The sequence below is a fragment of the Hakea prostrata genome, chromosome 1 (genome assembly GCF_041222555.1).
Source record: "Hakea prostrata isolate BN-2017 chromosome 1, UWA_Hpros_2, whole genome shotgun sequence".
NCBI lineage: Eukaryota > Viridiplantae > Streptophyta > Magnoliopsida > Proteales > Proteaceae > Hakea > Hakea prostrata.
In genome coordinates this window covers 27,652,633-27,671,113 of record NC_142600.1, presented here as the reverse complement: position 1 = coordinate 27,671,113, position 18,481 = coordinate 27,652,633, and positions in this window count along the sequence as shown.

Genomic DNA, 18,481 nt, shown 5'->3' with positions numbered 1-18,481 from the left:
CTAAGAAGTTCTCTTCCCTTGGAAAGGACATGAACTAGATTGAATAGAACTTAGAGCAAAGCAATTGGATAAGTGAGACAACCACATTTGTTGCCCAGTCGATGGAGCTATCCAAACCATTCAACATAGAGACCAAAGGGAGACAATCACAGAGAATCCTTACCCTTTAGAGCTTGGGGGTGGAATTGATACATTTATATTGGGGGTAGGGACTATTACATATACCATAGGGAGACTTTAACTAGTAACTTTTTTTACTAAGAGATGCTAGTCATTATAAACTGAGCAACCGATGGAAAGATTTCATAAAACATTCAATTGATCCAAAAGGCTTTCTTTTTTTTCTTTCACTAAAGTTCTCTGAATATGTTAAGAGATTTCTGAGGATCCTTTTGGTTTTTCATATTTTTTAAGGCATAAAAATGTACTAATACTGACAATGCTTATTAAGGTCCTATAGGATAATTTGGTGTCAAAAGACGTCTTTGCAAGGGGATCCAACTTCTTCAATATTTATTATTGCAAAAGAAGTTCCATATGGGGTGATATGGATGACCCATAGTAGATCGAATCAATCGACACCAGAGTGAACCAAACCGCCAAGTCCTGGTCCAATCACGTACAAGCCAAGGTGCAAGTGCTAAGTATCGTACGCTCTTTAAGCTGTAACTAACTTCCTTAAAGTTAAGGATTGGGATCCTAACTAGGTTGGGAAGTTCCAATTGCTCATAGAGTCCAGATCAAACTCCACAATCATAATACGAGTTAAACTCTCTCTCAACAGATAAGACTCTATTCTTTCTCCCACAAGTTAAAGTGCAATCACAGAGTTCAAGTCAAACTCCATCACCACACATCCAAGATAACCTCCTAAGCTATAAATACTCACGCCTTCATCACTATCAGGTACGCATACTTGAGTTATCCTTACTAGCACTGAGAATTGCAACTCGCTTTTCTTCATCAAAAGTTATATATTTCACTAACTTGATCATCGAAGGCATTATTTGATCAACCCGGTTGAGCACATTTTTGCAACTTAGTTTGTTTCCACTGCTGTAATACCCCCCATATTTCTAACTCGAACCCGAATTACAAGTTCGAATACCTAAAGCTTTATCCGGAAGAAGCTGTAGGCCATCTAGATTGAAGCCCAATATTTGGCCCCAAAGCTCATGGATTTGGGTATGGTTGGTGTTGAACTTGTCATATTGGGAACCGGAAGAAGATCCAACAAGAACTCAAAAGAAGATCCAGTTGGAACCTAGATGGATTGGGTTGGTGGATATCCAGTGCGAAAAAGGTCGAGTTGGAGGATGTCTATGAGCAAGGTAAGACCCCTCTACCTGTTGATTAAGGTTGTAGCAGACCTCGGGATCAACTGGGGTTCAAAACACCCAAGTACTAAAAAGTACTAGGGGCGGTTGCTTAAGGCGGACAATTGGCCAAGCGATTGCCACCCTGTGGTCAATTGGAAATTTCTATTGAAAAACTCTAATTTGTCCTAGACACCCTATTTAAAGCATTCCATGACCTGATTTCGTATTATTTTATTCTTGAAGGCTGTTGTGGACTGAATGAAGGTAGAGAACACGTGGTTGGTGGAAGAAACCTCTTTTCATAGAGAATCTATGAACTCTTTTTTACTTTTGAATCTGAGTTGAGATAAGTTTAACCATTCTCTTAATCTATTGAATTTTGTCTTATTAGAGAGTAACTATTGCTCCCCATAGTCTTAACATCTTTCTTACTTTCTAAAACTAAAGAACACATGATTTTCTTCTTCGTCTCTCTCCCCCGCTAGTGATGGTTGGGATTAGGTTACTTCTTTACTTTCCAAGAATAAGACTAAAAAAGAATGTTGAGATAAACAAAAACAGCTAATGAATAACAAGAACAAACACCCGAAGGTTATCTTTTCTTGGGTTCGGTTGGGTTGTTCTTCCATCGACGATCTCAATTAGATCATGCCAAGAGGAATGTATTTTTATATCCAATTCAATGGCAAATCCTATCGAAGAAGATGTTGAGTTGTGTTGTCTAAGTGACCTCTTTGGAGTTCTAAGAACATAGTTTAGACTTGGACTGATCCAAAATCAGATCTAGGATGGGTGGTCAAAAGTATGAATTTCAGACTTGGAATTATGCCTAAGAATGAAGCGGTCACTTAGGCAGTCAATCAACTTTACCAACTGCCTTAACCAACCGGTTGGTTTCCAAAGGTTGGGTTGAAGTTGTCTTTGCCTAGTTTGAATCCCAAACTCTAATGTAACTTTATAATCTTAATCGAGGGGTTTTCTAGGATCTGCTAGGGTATTTGCTTGAGAGATCTAGCACGTTTTTCAGTACTTTTCTGCTAAACAAGTAAGGATACAATTGCATATGCAACTGAATTGCTTATCATGATAATTTGATAATTGTTCTAAACTCATTGGTGATTTTATATCTTGTTGTAGTTATTGTCTTGCTTGTTAATGATTATGAAAGGTGATTAATGATTATTGTTCTTTACATCTTTTGTGGAACGTTGTTGAATGATGTGACTATGAATTGAGGGAGTACCTGACATGGTGCTTCTTGCTTGGGATATTAAGGGCTATCGTATGGGAAACTGTCCTCTAGTGCCCCCAGCACCTTTATGGTTGTTGTCCATCATGACTAGGGAGTCTAGATGCATGGTTAGGTACCCTACTTGCTACTACCCTTTCAACAGGGGAATTGAAGCGGAGTGACTCATGATGGCAGTTACGTGACTATGTGTCATCCAATAGAAGTATTTAATCCATGAGGAGATTCAGTGGTCCACTATTTAGCATAAAATGATAGGGTTGCATATATTAGGATTTGGCTCATAGGAATTCAAAAGACGGCTTGGGTGTGTTGTGAGGGGACATGAGAGCTTCCACCCCAACAATATGTGGATGACCATAGAGTTAAGGAATGTTCTTCAATAGAGGTAATCAATCCATAAGGATTTACATTTCCTAGGTGGAGAAGGATACTATACCAAAAGGGCACTAGGCATGAGAAAAGATACTTAGACCAGATGTAGTGTATTACTATAGGACCTTGCATTGGGCTTAGAATCCCCAGCATACGCCAATACTCAGACAAATAGTTGTGGTGAGAGTATGGACCTACACCCTAGCCATGGTTGTTGATAAGGACCATACCCCTTACCCGGGATCCCCAAAGAGGTAGCCAATCGATGAGAGATCAGAGTGACTAAACCTACCCAAAGGAGGGGTGGTGTTTACCTTAAAGCATGTTTGCCTAGATAGAGACTGACATGGTTATTCCTCTTAAGTGTATATTAACATATCGTCATTTTCCTTATACATTATCATGATGTCATGTGATTTTGGTTTATATGTGATTGTTGCGTTACGGAGTTCATTAGAACTTATCCTTGTGGAATATCTTTGCTTTTTTCATATGCCTTTGTAGAAACAAGAGAAATTCCCTATGCGTGGGAGAATACCTCTAAAGAGGTATTGGAGATGCTAATGGGACCTGGTCATGATCAACACAAAGCTTCTTGCGGGTGGATGGAGTGCTCTTCGACACCTATTAATGGGAAGAGAGTTTAGGTTGTCCGCCACTTGGATTAGGCGATGAAGGAGGGTCTTATGAATCTTTTCATTGAGAGATATGACTTAGAATACCCTAGAAAGCTACAGAATAATAATAAACCATGATGAGATTTATTTTTGATAATTTTTGCTTCCATTGATACTATTCATTTCGATTCATTTATTATTCATTCTTGGACTTTGGAACTTTATTTCTTTAAATTAAATATTGAATTTCTCTCTTTGCTCTTGATCATGGGACGTGTATCTTATTTATTGTTGATAATGTGATTGTCGATCTTGTGGCTGTGGATCACACCCACGGGTCATTGAGGCAAGTCCGATATCATTGGGTGGGGTGTAACAGTTGCCGAGCATGATTTCGGGGCGACAAAATTGGCGCCATCTGTGGGTATCTGATCAAAAAGCCACTATGCGCACTAGGTCAGGATACAAGTTGGGGATGACTCAAACGAGGACGACTAGGAGGTCAATAAAGAGGATGCACCCAAAGGAAGGGGAAAAACTCCTCATAATGATGCCCTAGCAAGCTCCTTCAATCAACTTGCAACCAGTGGTCAATTATACAAATTACGAAACAATTGCTGGAGATGAACGAATTAAAGCATCCGTCAGCAAGTAATTCTCCCAGGAACTCCCAGCAAGCTAACCCTATAAATTTTGACAAAGCACAGGGTGATAGAGTTGCAAAACAATGAGATGAAGCAGCACCTCCTCTCGATCAATCTCCACAACCATCTCAGATAGTTCGAGAAAAGGGAAAAGGAAAGGTCTGTGAAAAATCCCGACCAACACATGGGGCAGCGTCCAAGGACCCTCCCCCAGGAGATAATGATTACAAAGATCAAGAAAATAGCTCTCCAATCCACCACTATAAAGTAGGGATAACAATGAAGTCAAGGCCAAAGAAATAGACTATGATCAACGATTCGAGGAACTTGATGAAAAATTAAAAAAGTTGAAGGATTCAGGTAAGGATGCCCTATACTCCATACGGAAAGAAGATCCCTTTGTTCGGGCTATTTTGTAAGTAGACATGCCCAAGAACTTCAAGTGCCCGACCTTCACTATGCAGACTTGCTTGACCGATGCCACAGGCAAGCTGAGATATAAAAAACAATTGAGTCTAGAAAGTAGGAACTAACCACTGAGGAAAAAGCAAATAAAAGAAAGCTCCAACAAAACAGGAGTTTGAACGTGGCTCCGACTAGAGGTGGATGGCCATAACCCAAGAGACACTCATAGGGAACATACACTCCTGTGAATTCTACTCGATCAAAGATTCTAATGCCAATCAAAAGCTAAGGCTTACTCAAATGACCGAACAAGCTTCAATCCCGACCAAAGGAGCGTGATAGAAGTAAGTACTATGAATTTCATAAAGATCACGGTCATTAATTGCAGGCAGTTATAGGAGGAGATTAAAAAATTAATCTCTCAAGGACATCTGAAAAAATATCTTCAAACAAAACAAGAAGATCCTCAATTACTTGTCAGAGACAGAAAAAGGGCAAGGTCGATGAGCAGAGAAAGAAGTAGAAACCCTAGCAGAGGTCAACCAAGGGACGGAGACGATAATCAGAAGAGAAGACGAGGTCCCCAATCTATACGTTGCTTGGTGGTTTGACTAAAGAATCAGGTAGGCAGGAAAAGAGAAAAGCACAATATGTTGGCAACGATGAATTGGAGAAGCTTAAAACTAGGGTTATCTTAGAACCCATTACTTTATCTTCAAAAGACATGTAAGATGTCAAGACTCCCCACGACAATGCTCAGGTGATCAAAGTAATTATGGTTGGGACTAAAGTACACAAAGTTATGGTTGATAACGGTTCATCAACAGATATACTCTCCCTGGAAGCTTTTAGAAAACTTAAGTTAGATGAGAAGATGCTCATCCCATGTGGTGCTCAATTATATGGATTCACAGGATCATCAACTTGTGCGGAGGGAACAATCAGGTTAGACCTACAGGTTGGCAAACTCCTACAAGACAAGATCATCCAATCAACCTTCATGGTTGTCAAAGTGAGTGCAACTCCGATAGTCATCAAAACAATTGAAATAATAAGTAAGCTTCTTCAATGCAGGTTCAATTCCTTGATGGCTTTGATTTCAAAGAAATCAATTGCAAAGAGGGTTGTGAGCAAGCATACAAGAATACCAACACCAAAATCATGAGCTGAAATTAATCAACCAATGCATCGAAAATATTGATGAAAATCAGTTATAAACTTTAGAGTTTATCTACAAAATTGTCAAGCATGGACCTCCAAAACCAGTCGAGAGGATAATCACACAAATTAGTACCAAAAAAAGCTGATTGAAATATCAAAGCCACAACTATGTTTGGATGTGCATGGAAACTTACCTTGTAACCTCACAAAGCCTCTAAATAAATCATGTTATAAACACAGAATATCTACATCTAAAGCTGAAAATTATTCCAGCCACCTTTCAATCAAAGGATGGATCAACTTAACCTAACCAGGAAAGCAGGAAAAAAGAAGAAGAAGAAGAAGTAACAATATAACTGATATAATGATATCAACAACTAATGGTAGTAGTAATAAATTATAAAAGAAAATCAAGATTCATAAGAGGTAAAACTACATATATTTGTTTTCATGTCCCACGAACCCCGTTCAGGCTTTACATGATCCTAGAGAATCACCTTTCTTCAAATAAGGATGTTGGAGGAATGCATGTAGCTGCTGGCATTTTGGCAACCAGAGGTGGCATGAACACAAATAGTAGCTGAAGCATCCATCCGAAATTGTCAAATTTAATTTGATCACTCTAGAAATAAAAAATTTGACCAAAAAGAAAAGGAAATAAAAATTACAGCTTATATTTATAGATTTTCAAGAGGTCTAATACAATTTGAGAGACAAGTAATTGCCCTTTAAAAAAAGAAATAAAAAATTACAGCTTAAAGACAAAAATTAAAAAAATATATAGCTTAAAGACAAAACTTACTAATTTTCTAGTAATGACGCACGTGTGATGTATTCTCTGAAATCATTTCTCACGACTGAACTATAGGTGAGTAGTAGATTAACTGTTTTTAAAGGAAGAAGAAGACATGGAGTTTGATCTAAATTAATACCGTCCACATTGTGTTTGTTCAATGTAAGGAAGAATAGAAATTATTTTACAAGATAAACAAACAATATTTTGTTTTCATCCACAATTAATGAAATTTCACCAAGAGCCAATATTTAATGAACATACACAATAATCCAAAGCTTTAGTAGATCAACAAACCTGTGGAATTGAGTACTTCCAAGTGTTTGGAGTTGTCAAACCAAGTGTCCCAGAGCTGCCACCATGATATGCATTTCTGAGGGCAACCATACCAAGATTACCACTATATAGTTGATGCATCAGCGATCGGTAATTCATTTGCCTTAGTTCCAAAATTGACAAAATATACAACTTGCATTTTGTTCAAGCTTAATTAGTAGTAGCATAAACTCTTCTTCTAATAGCATCACATATCCCTAGGTACAACTAAGCACCCATTATGGTTGCTGAACTCGTAATAGGTTTAAGGCGACACAAAAATATGAAGAATCTATAATTTGTAACTAATGAACAGTCCATTCTTCTTTAATGCTAAATTTTCATTACATATACTTTCTTACACAACACATACTAAAATGCTTACTGCCACTCTCAACTCCAATTGTAAGTTCTTAACCACTGCTTCAAAAAGATATCAGTTTACTTTGATCAAAATTTATACCCATCTAATAATAAACTTTCTAACATGCAGTTTGCATGCAGGATCAGGCTACATCATAATACACTTATGATAAGAAAATACACAACAATTGCTTTCTGTTTAAGCAACTCTTTAAGTGATCTAAGACTTAAATAACTGTATTTGTTTCATCAGAAAGGGCTTTCTTTTAAGTTTATAGTAAGATAACATAGTGTGCACAGCCATGAAGTTCCACATGTTCTGAACAGTATGGCAATGAAGTGGCTCTTGGCAGAAATTTCATCCTTGTCGACCTCCAGATTAAGATGCTCTCCTCCATTTTCGTCATTTCCTTTAAATTGTCAATGAATTTCATAAGAAAATGAATCCAATCATTTAGACAATATATATATTGGCAATGAAGTGGCTCTTGGCAGAAATTTCATCCTCGTCGACCTCCAGATTAAGATCCTCTCCTCCATTTTCGTCATTTCCTTTAAATTGTCAATGAATTTCATAAGAAAATGAATCCAATCATTTAGATTATATATATATATATATATATGCACAAGTATCTAGTTCTACTAAAAGAACTTAGTACATTTCCACATAATGACTGAAACCATTCCATGTTTCTATTTGGAATGTTATAATCATCTTGTTTAACAAAATTGTTGATTATATCATCAAAATTGGAATGACAAGTCTTTCTATGGAAGACATATCATCAGATGTGGAATGATATATAGATAATAATAACATCATTGAAACATATTAATTTGGAATAATAAATTAATCAAGCTTCATATAAAGGTTGCTAGATCATCAATGTGGAATGACTTTACAAAGCTTTATATTCCACAATCTTACCAAATTATCTAAAATATGTATATTGTCATGAATGCTAACAATGGCTAAATCATTGTAAGGGCATCTGCCATGTTTTTCTTTGATCTTACATCAATTAAAGAGATCACTCCATGTTCAATAAGATAATTCAGCACGGCCTGTCTTAGCCTAATTTATCTCCTCTTACTATTATAGAGTGAGTTATTAGCTATCATTGTCGTTGCTTGATTATCACAGAACAAACTCAAAGAAGTTACCTTCAAGTTAACCAATGGAATATCCAGGATCAAATCTCTTATCCACTCTGCCTCATCCCCTGCTGAGGCTAGAGCATATAATTCTGATTCCATAGAGCTCAGAGCAATGCAAGTTTGTCTTTTAGATTTCCATGCATCAGCTGCTCCACCTAGTGTAAAAATATAACCACTAGTGGATTTGTTGTTTCCTATATCTGAGCACCATGATGCATCGGAATATCCTTCCAAAATTGGAGGATGACCAGTCTAACAAAGGTTATAGTTTGTAGTACCCTTAGATATCTCATTAACCTTTCAAGGGCAGTCCAGTGTTCTGTACTAGGATTACATGTGAAGCAACTCAGCATGCCTACTGTATAGGCTATGTCTGGCTTAGTGCAACTCATTGCATACATGAGACTACCAATCAGTTTAGAATATTCTGACTGATTCACAGCTTTACCATTATTCGGTATAAGCTTTTTGTTATAATCATATGGTGTCTCTACCAGTTTGCATTCACTGTATCCCCATCTAGAAAGTAGTTTTTCGATATAACTGGATTGGCTAAGGGTAATTCCTTGCTCAGAAAAACTTACTTTCATACCAAGAATGGTGTCTACAACACCAATATCCGTCATGTCAAATTCTTTAGCTAAGGTTTATTTGATGTCACTCACTACAGAATGATCAGAACCAAGAATTAGCATGTCGTTTACATACAAGCAAATAATTACAACCTTATTCGACATAGACTTATAGTAAAGGCATTTATCAGAGTTACTAGTTTTAAACCCAAAGCTCTTTATTGTTTTGTCAAATTTTTGATGCCATAATTAGGTGCTTGTTTAAGACCATATAAAGATTTGTTTTGTTTACAAACTTTATGTTCGAGACCTTTCATGACATACCCTTCAAGTTGGTTCATGTAAATTTCTTCAATTAGGTCTCCATTGAGAAAGGTTGTTTTTACATCCATTTGATGCACAACATACTGCTCAATAGATGTCAAAGCAAGAAGAATTCTAATCGTGGCTAGATGGCAGACCGGTGAGCAGATATCAAAGTAATCCACCCCATTGACTTGAGTATAGCCCTTAGCTACTAAACGTGCTTTATACCGAACTACAGAACCATCAAGATTTAGTTTCTTCTTCAATACCCATTTACAACCTACACTTTTGGCACCTTTAGGTAAATCAACTAAGGTCCATGTGTTATTTTGTTGTAAAGAGTGCATCTCATTATCAGTGCCTCCTGTCCATAGCAAAAAATCCCTATATCTCATTGCTTCCTTATGGGTAGATGGATCATTCTCTAAATGGTAGGTTAGATAGTCATCACCAAAATCTTTGGGTACTCTATCTCTTTTAGAAGTACGCCTAAGTTTTGATTCAATGATCAAACTGGGATTAGTATCAACGGTAATTGGTTCAGATTCCATTATCGATTCTGTAACCATTTCTGTTAGACCTGGTAAGGTTTTGCCTTGATCTCGAAGAAACTTATCTTCAAAGAACACTGCATCCCTAGATTCTATCACCACATTGGTTGATAGATCCAAGAACCGGTCTGCAGCACTATCTTCTGCACATCCTAGATATACACAAATGTTTGTTCTAGGTCTTACCTTTGGTCTTTTTGGGTATTGTATCCTTACATAAGCAATATAACCCGAGGTTTTTAAGAGGTCAATTCTACAAGGATGTTTGTACCATAGTTCATATGGAGTCTCAATCAATTTTGAGTGTGGTAATCTGTTTAGAATGTGATTCGCAGTTAATGCTGCTTCTCCCCAATAACAAGAAGGCATGCCAGCAGTCAACAACATGGAGTTCAACATTTCTGTTAACGTATTGTTTTTACGTTCAGCTCTGCCATTTGATTGGGGTGAGTAAGGTGCAGTAGTTTCAAAAATTATACCTTCAGAGGCTCAAAAAGTTTTGAACTCTTGTCAAAGAATATTCACCTCCTCTATCACTTCTAAGTCGTTTAATTTTCAAATTTAACTGATTTTCAACTCTACTCTTAAAAATCTTGAAATTTTCAAATGCTTCATCTTTTGATTTTAACAGATAAATATGACAATATCGTTTATAAAGGTAATTAAATACTTCCGTCCTCCTCGAGTTGTGAATATTTTAAAATCACAAATATCATAATGTATTAATTCTAAAAGTTGTGTGCTTCTAGAAACCTGACGAAAAGGTTTTCTAGTAATTTTTGTTTGGGCACACACTTCACATCTGTTAAAACCTTTAGAGGTATCTAATGGTATGTTAAAAATTTTGGAAAAATGGACCATCTTCTTATAGTTCACATGTCCCAATCTATAATGCAATATAATAAGATCAATTAAGCTTGAACTAATATGGTTTATGGTCTCATTTCCTAAACTTAGTTTATACATACCATTAATTAGATAAGCACGTCCAAAGTAGTGGGAGTTAACAGTTAAAGTTACACTGCCACTATGAAAAGAAATACACATGCCGGCATTGCATAAAAGGCTAAGTGAAATTAAATTCTTTTCTAAATTAGGAACTACTTTAACATCTTTTAAAGTTAGTTTCTTACCTGAAGATAGAATTAGATTTGCAGTTCCTCTATGGGTTACCATGGCTGATGTGCCATTCGCAACTATTACAGTCTTTGAAACCTTGATGTTGTCACTCAACAAGTTTTTATTTTGGCAAACATGACATGTAGCTCCTGAGTCCAACCACCAATCTGAAGAAGTACTGGTCTTGACCTCCTTTGCGCCCACCAAGGCTACAAAGTGTCTGGGCTCAGTATTATCAGTCATCATATTGACTTCTTTCTTTTTAGTGTGTCCATCACTCCTTTTTGGTAGTCTACATTCAGCCGCATAGTGTCCCCACTTTTCACAGTTGTGGCACTTGCCCTTCTTCTTGTTTAAAATAGTCTTTTTGGCCTCCAACTTCTTGGGTTCACTCTTGTGTGGCTTGGTTTGCTTAGAATTATACTTGGGATGAGTGACCATATTCGCAGCAGATTTTTATCTATTCACCATCTCCAAGTTATTTCTAAGTCTATTTTCATCTTTGATTCGTATGAACCGTTTGAGATCATCCAGCCCCACCTGTACCTTTTTCCTATACATCTTAGTTTTAAATGAGTGTCAGGTCGATGGTAACTTGTAAATAATTATCCCAACAAGAAATTGATCACAAACATTTATTTTCTCAGTGACTAGTTTGGATCTCAGATTTTCAAGATCTGTAACTTGAGGAAGTATTTCTTTGTCTTCAACAAATTTGAAGTCCAGGAATTTGTCTACTAGATGAGTTTTGGACAATTCTTCCTCCTTTTTATATTGAGCATCCAGGTTGTCCCATATTTCTTTTGCACTTTCAAACTTGCTGTAGGTTTCTGCAAATCTATCTGACAGGACATTCAACAAGTAGTCTCTGTAGAAAACCTCATCTTTTTTCCATTGTAATTCATTGATTTCCTCAACAGTATTTTCAAAAGAGGATTCTACTGTATGAAACACATTCAGATACCTTAATCCAAACTGTGTTTTCCTTTTCCAAGCATTAAACTCAGATCCAGTAAAGGTCTGCAGTTTAACCATTTCAAGTGGAACAATATCCATTATAATCTTGTGCGAAAGAGTTAACTCACTCTAAATTGCAGATAACTTCGAGTCGAGCAGCGTTTGATCACCTTTTTTGAACAAGAACTTCTCAAGAAAGCTAATGCTTTTAAGATTGTTAAGGTTAGGGTTTAAGCACGAGGTTGCTTAAAGCATTACACCCCGAGTATCTAGTTTGGAATACCCAGACTGCTGCTTCCAGCTAGTATTTATAGAATAAATACCGAATTCTATTGGTAATTGGACTCTCCTACAAAGGCCCATTACACCGTTAGATCGTAACTAATCTGATGGCTCATATTAGAACATAAGTTGAGTATGACCCAAATACCTCAACAGTAAGTTGGGTATAACTTGAGTACCTTAACCTAAGTTGGGTATGACTCAAATACCTCAACAACAAGTTCATTCAAGGATAATCTTATGAAGTCGAGTTAAAAAGACTCAAAACCTTATTTCTCACATCAGCAGGTTGAAGCTTCAAGGTTGATCATTTAACAGGTAGAATTTCAACCAAATGAAAGCTACAATTCAACCAAAAATAGGTTACACAGATAATTCAAGCTTGTATGAAACCATGGAGAATCAACGGATATTCTTTTTCTAAACTCTCACACGAGACCCATTTTTCGAAATGTATACATCCACAATTTTGAAAAATAGAAACATGAAAAATAGGGACTCACATCCTCTGTAATTTCTTTCTCTACAATTCCCTCCTAAGATTGTGCCATGTGACATTAAGTAATCCAATGGGTACCCAATTCAAACTAAATTCGAATTTTATTTAAACCCACTCATAAATTCAAATTTTATTTAAACTCTAGTTTGGATTGAGTGACCGTTGGATTACTTAATGCCACATGGCACAATCCTAGGAGGGAATTGTAGGGAATTGTAGGGAAAGGAATTACAGAGGATGTAGATCCGAAAAATAGTGTTTCAAATTTGACTCCAAAATAAAAGAAGGAATCTCGAAAATGTCACTGGAACCCAGCTGTTTGATTTGGTTTAAATCAAATACCAACAATTGGTACGGCAAGTTTACATCACCAAATATGAGAACACGAAACAGGCTTAGTCTGATAACTTACCTTGGTCTACAACTATAGGGTTGGAGTAGAACCCACAAACAAGGCATCTGAATATAGCTTCCCTGATTTTAGGTATTATGGAACTACAACGGATGATTACCTTTCATAGAAACCATCTTCTCGATGTCTGATCATATGAAATCCATAAGCATTAGAAGTCTTAATATGATATACAATTAACTTTCACAACACTATTAAATTAAAATTAAAAAAAATAAGAAAGGGAGCTAACCAGATGGTTTAAGATTCCTCATGGGAATGGACGTTTTGAGGTTGAAAATTCGAGCTTGGATGTGCTTCTCGAACAGAGGTTTGATGCGGCTAACCAAATTCATGAGAACAATATCGAAGATTGTTAGCACCTCGAGTGGGTAACGAACCATCTTGGTGTAGAGGTTGGAATCATAGTCGTAGACATCCTGAGCATCAACGTCAACTGATTCCCCTTCCATATCAAGAATGTGATGAATTGCCCTCATGCATTTACCCTCGGTGTGAGATGGGTGGTTTCTAAAGTGTCTCGGGAACCGGAGAATGGCAGCATTAACATCGTCCATGTTGATGTTGGTTCCCCAAAAGCATTGAAGGGGCTTCTTCCACATCGTCACCTTCTCCACCCTTCGAAGACGGTGGTGCATCATCCGTCAACGTGGGAGTAGCGATTGGGGTAACCCTAGAGCCGTTCCTCCTAGACCTCTTACTTTGAGTACTTGATGGGGTTGGAGTCGCATCCATGGCACCAAATCGAGAGGGCAGTGGAGAAGGTGTGAGAGATGTGCGTCTTCGCCTTCTGCCATTAGAGTTGCCGCCGGGAGATGAGATGGTGTTACCAATCGGACTTGAGTATGAATCATATGGAGAAGAAGAAGGCCCTACAATCAAAACTTCTCTTAGGGTTTGGTACAAGCATGGACCTTAACCGCCTCAACGTTTCTTCTTCCTTATTGCTAAAATTCTAGAATTCAACCAATTAATTAAATTCAATTTTATTGGAGTATTAAATTAAAGGAACGTTTCTTCTTCCAATGTGGTCGGGAGTTGTTTCATCTAATATTTCGTAGACTTTATTAGTTATTAGAAAATAAATGTGTCTAATTGATTTGTTTAATTGACGATTATAAACATCATTTATTAATAATACAAATGTCTAATTGATTGAATACAGAGAGGGTATTGGAGGAAAACAAAATGTAGCCATGTCCTTTGAGTTCATAATTTTATAATAGTAGTATGATATGATAGTATGATATATAAACTTCAATCAGGTAAACTGGACCCCCTATGGATGTTAGAACTAGAAGACCAGAGGCACAATATAGAAAAACCAATATTAGACAAAGAGAAATAGAATACAAATTAGTATACTTTATGTCAGAACCACTTACCCGAATGAAATAGAAGAAGCGTAAACAAAACCAGCACTAACTCGAATAGGGTGAGTTTAGGCGTACATACAATACTTTTCCTTAAGGTATTTGAACGCCCCCTTTAGTGTAGATTGGGTTTGACATTGGTGTTCTCACTTCCAAGATACAACAACTCCTTAGAATCTGAAGGCCAACACTCCAACATATTCTACTTGCAGAGGAGATATGAAGGTAATAATATACAGCACAAGAAGGAGGAAAGCAAAAAACGGATTTTTTCTTAACTCTTTAGAATACGAAATTTCTATTTTTTCAAAACCATTAAGAGAGCCATTGTTCTTAACTTTTCTTCTATTTATAAACTTGTATGGACACCTATATCAGAGAGTTACATTGTACCTAAGGTCACCTCTATAGGGAAGAGTTATGACTATGTGATCAGTCACCTCCCTACAGCAAGACCCAAAAATGGGTTTTCTAGGTTGGATCATAATCCACGATCCACGACAAGTCCCAAGTCCCATCATAGACATTTAATATTATTTATATAATATTATAATGCCCCATGGCCTGGTTAGACTAGGGTCCATGGACCACAACCGCAACCACGCCCGTCTCAGCCCAGCTCGTCGCATGTGCATGATCCACATTTAACTCTCTACCGGCATACACCCCACTTAGGAGCAATCAACATATATATAATTGATATATATATATATATATATATATATATATATATATATATATATATATATATATATATATATATATATATATATATATATATATATATCATTAGCTCATTAGCTCCATCTAGTGTGGGACTAAACAAATATGGTAAATATCTTATATATGCCGAATTGTCAAAATCCTTAGATCGGAAACTTCACATCCAAAAGAGTCCTATAGAAGCTAGAATTAAACAAGAGTCCTAAAACAACATTAGCAAGATAGAGTTTTAATGTTTTGAAACTTTTTTAAATAATATATTATATTATATTATATTATTATTTATTTATTTTAAAAACAAAAATCCAACATATGGACCTAAGCCCTCCATTTCTACCTGCAAACGGGTCATTTATATCATTGTTTTCCAAACCAAGTACAAGAATTCAAGTCAAACATAATACTTTCCATTAAACTATTGTTTTGAATAAAACTTTTTTTTCTTTACCTATATAGTTCTCCTGTGTTTTGATTTGATTGAACTAAATAAAAATGACTTTGCTCTTACAAAAGTAGGTAATATATCATTTTATCTTGTTTTGTGCTGTTTTTTTTTTTTTTTTGGGTAAAATGTTTTGTACTATTTAACCTCTTAATATAACGAATAGTCATTTTCCTCATTTCATCCGTCTTCTTTTTCCTCTTTTTGCAATTCATCATTTTGGTCTTCATCCCTTCCCATCTTGTTCCTTTTCCTCTTGCAACTTATCATTAGATTTGAGTTTTAAACACATAATTACTTTGAGTGTTATATCTAGTTTGAAATACTTAATTAATTTATTACTATAAGATTATTATAAGTTATTATCAAAAAGAAAAAAAGATACTATTGTAAGTAATATTAGTGGAGTGTTTATTTAATGAACTCTCCCATGAGATCCATTACACTCCAACTTCTTTTTATTGTTTTATTATTATTATTATTTTTTTATTAATATCTGGGATTTAAGAGAGTCATATCTAAAGTTAGTTTCTTTTCCTTTCTTCATAGTTTTTTAAGGATATGGTGCGTCAGAAGTTTCGGGCTCAATAAACAAAGAAAACCCTTTGCACCTAAACAGATCTAGTCATGTTCCTTTGAAACATTGTGGCGAATCAATATGTTTGTCATCTATTTTAATTTTCACACTTTTGAGTTCTTTTGTAATAACTTTTTTTATTATAAAATAAAAGTATTAATAAAGCATTTACAAAGGTAAACTTGAGTTTCATTACATTCTTCCGTTAAAGTAGATGTTATTCTAGCTAATTTTTCAAACCAAGATTGGAGCATTGGGGATTAGAAATTATCATACTTAATTGTCTATATTGTCTTAGCAACATTCATTAATATAGGTATTTGTGTTAGAGGCCAAATTCCTAAGATTGGTTTTAGTAAGAAAATTGATATTCCTTGTAGGTTGCTCACTTGCTCCATATCTCTCTTATTTCAAAACCCTCTATTGTTGCTTCTTTTACCTTAGTTTGTAACCTTAAAAGTGTTGCCTTTAAGATCTCCACCATCTGCATTCTTTCAAAATTAATAAACTGTAGATGTCCATTTCCATATATCCCAACGCTCCATCTTGCCGTTCCTCACTCTGGTTATGTATCCCTACACACATCAACACATTATTATTAGTTCTTGGTATACCGGCACCAATTGTTTTCATTATGTTATAGTATATTGTCATTATTTTGTTTTGGTGAGTTATGGTTTGTGATCTCCACCTCATGTAGCTTTAAGGCTATAATCTATTGGTTCAAGCTATTTAATTCAATGAATTAGATGTTTTTTGTTGAAAAACCCTAAAGTCTATTTCTTGCCATATGTAACAACAAGATATAATAAAAACAGAAATAAACCATTTAGACTTAGGCTCTTTTTGGTATCAATTATCATTGTCAATTATGAGAAATTTTCATTATTTTAAATTGTTTGGCATCTATTCTTAATTTTATTTTTATTTAAAATAATAAAAACCTCAAAATCCATAATGAACTTTTGTCCATATGGATTATAATGAATTTCTTATTTTCTTTGTGTAGTTTACGTTTATGGAGATGAGGTAAAATAGTCAATACACTTCTTTTATAACAACCTACTTTTCCTTCTTTTCTCACTTGTTTACTATCATTTTTAACAATTTTTTATCTTAACCCAAACTTATTTTTAATTTCATAATTTATTTTCAATAAAATTCACCAAACCATTTTTCATTCTTGACTAATTGGTTCTTGTCTTTTTTTTTGGCTATGAGATGATTGTCCGCCTTAGATTTACCCAAAAGCGAGCCTAAGTTATGACACCAGGAGTGATGAATCACTCCAATTTTCTATAATAATTTGATGGTACAAATTAAGGAGAAAAAGGGAGGGGGGAGAGAGAGTTTCTTCGACATTTTTGATAATGCAAGTGAGAAAACTCAATTTTCTAATGCTAATAGCCTTACTTTGCTTCGAGATGCAACGAAAAAAAAATAAATAAGGAAATTGGGAAAATTACATTCCACATTATAAAGAGAACCAATTTATGGCGACTTTGACTTTCGAATCACTGTAACAGATAAGGGAGGAAATCTTGGTTCTTAACCTAGTCTTTGAAACTTGAAGTCTAAATACATTTGTCAGAGAAAAGGGAATAACAATGTTTTTTACTTTTGGCCACATCATCACCAAAATACTAGTTGGGGATTTGCCAATTCGTTCTATGGAGAGGTCGAGCATGTCATGGTTTGTATCAGCACGCCAGTTTCAAGTATATATATTTTTTTGTTTGCCAACCTCGGTTTTTAAGGCTTTGCCCTGATTAATTAGTGTTCGACCCGGGTCGCACACTAGTCTAAATCAAGCTTTGGTTGATCTAAGCCATTTATCTGCTGAAATTTAATACAGAATTAAAAAAAAAAAAAAAAAAAAAAGGTGCACCAGTCCACTGAGATCTTGGTTGTTTGTGGCTTCATTTTGTACTCATACACCATTTTCGAAGCTATGTAGAGATATAGTTAGTTATTTTGGATTTGAGAATTACTGTGATGGAGAATTATTTGGAATAACTCGATAAATCAATTTTTTGGTTCGGTAAAAAAACGTATAAATTAGAATTCGGATTCAAGAATTATTCATTTGTTAAAAAAATATCGGGCAAAAAATTGGATGCTTGAGTTGAACAATTATTAAAGAAATTCAAAATAGGAATATAATTGTAGAAATAGTAGAGAACCCAATATACTTGGGATCTTTTGTGTGGTAAAAAAACGTGAAAATGTTCACCCTAGCTTCATCTTTTTATTTCATAATCTCACTGCC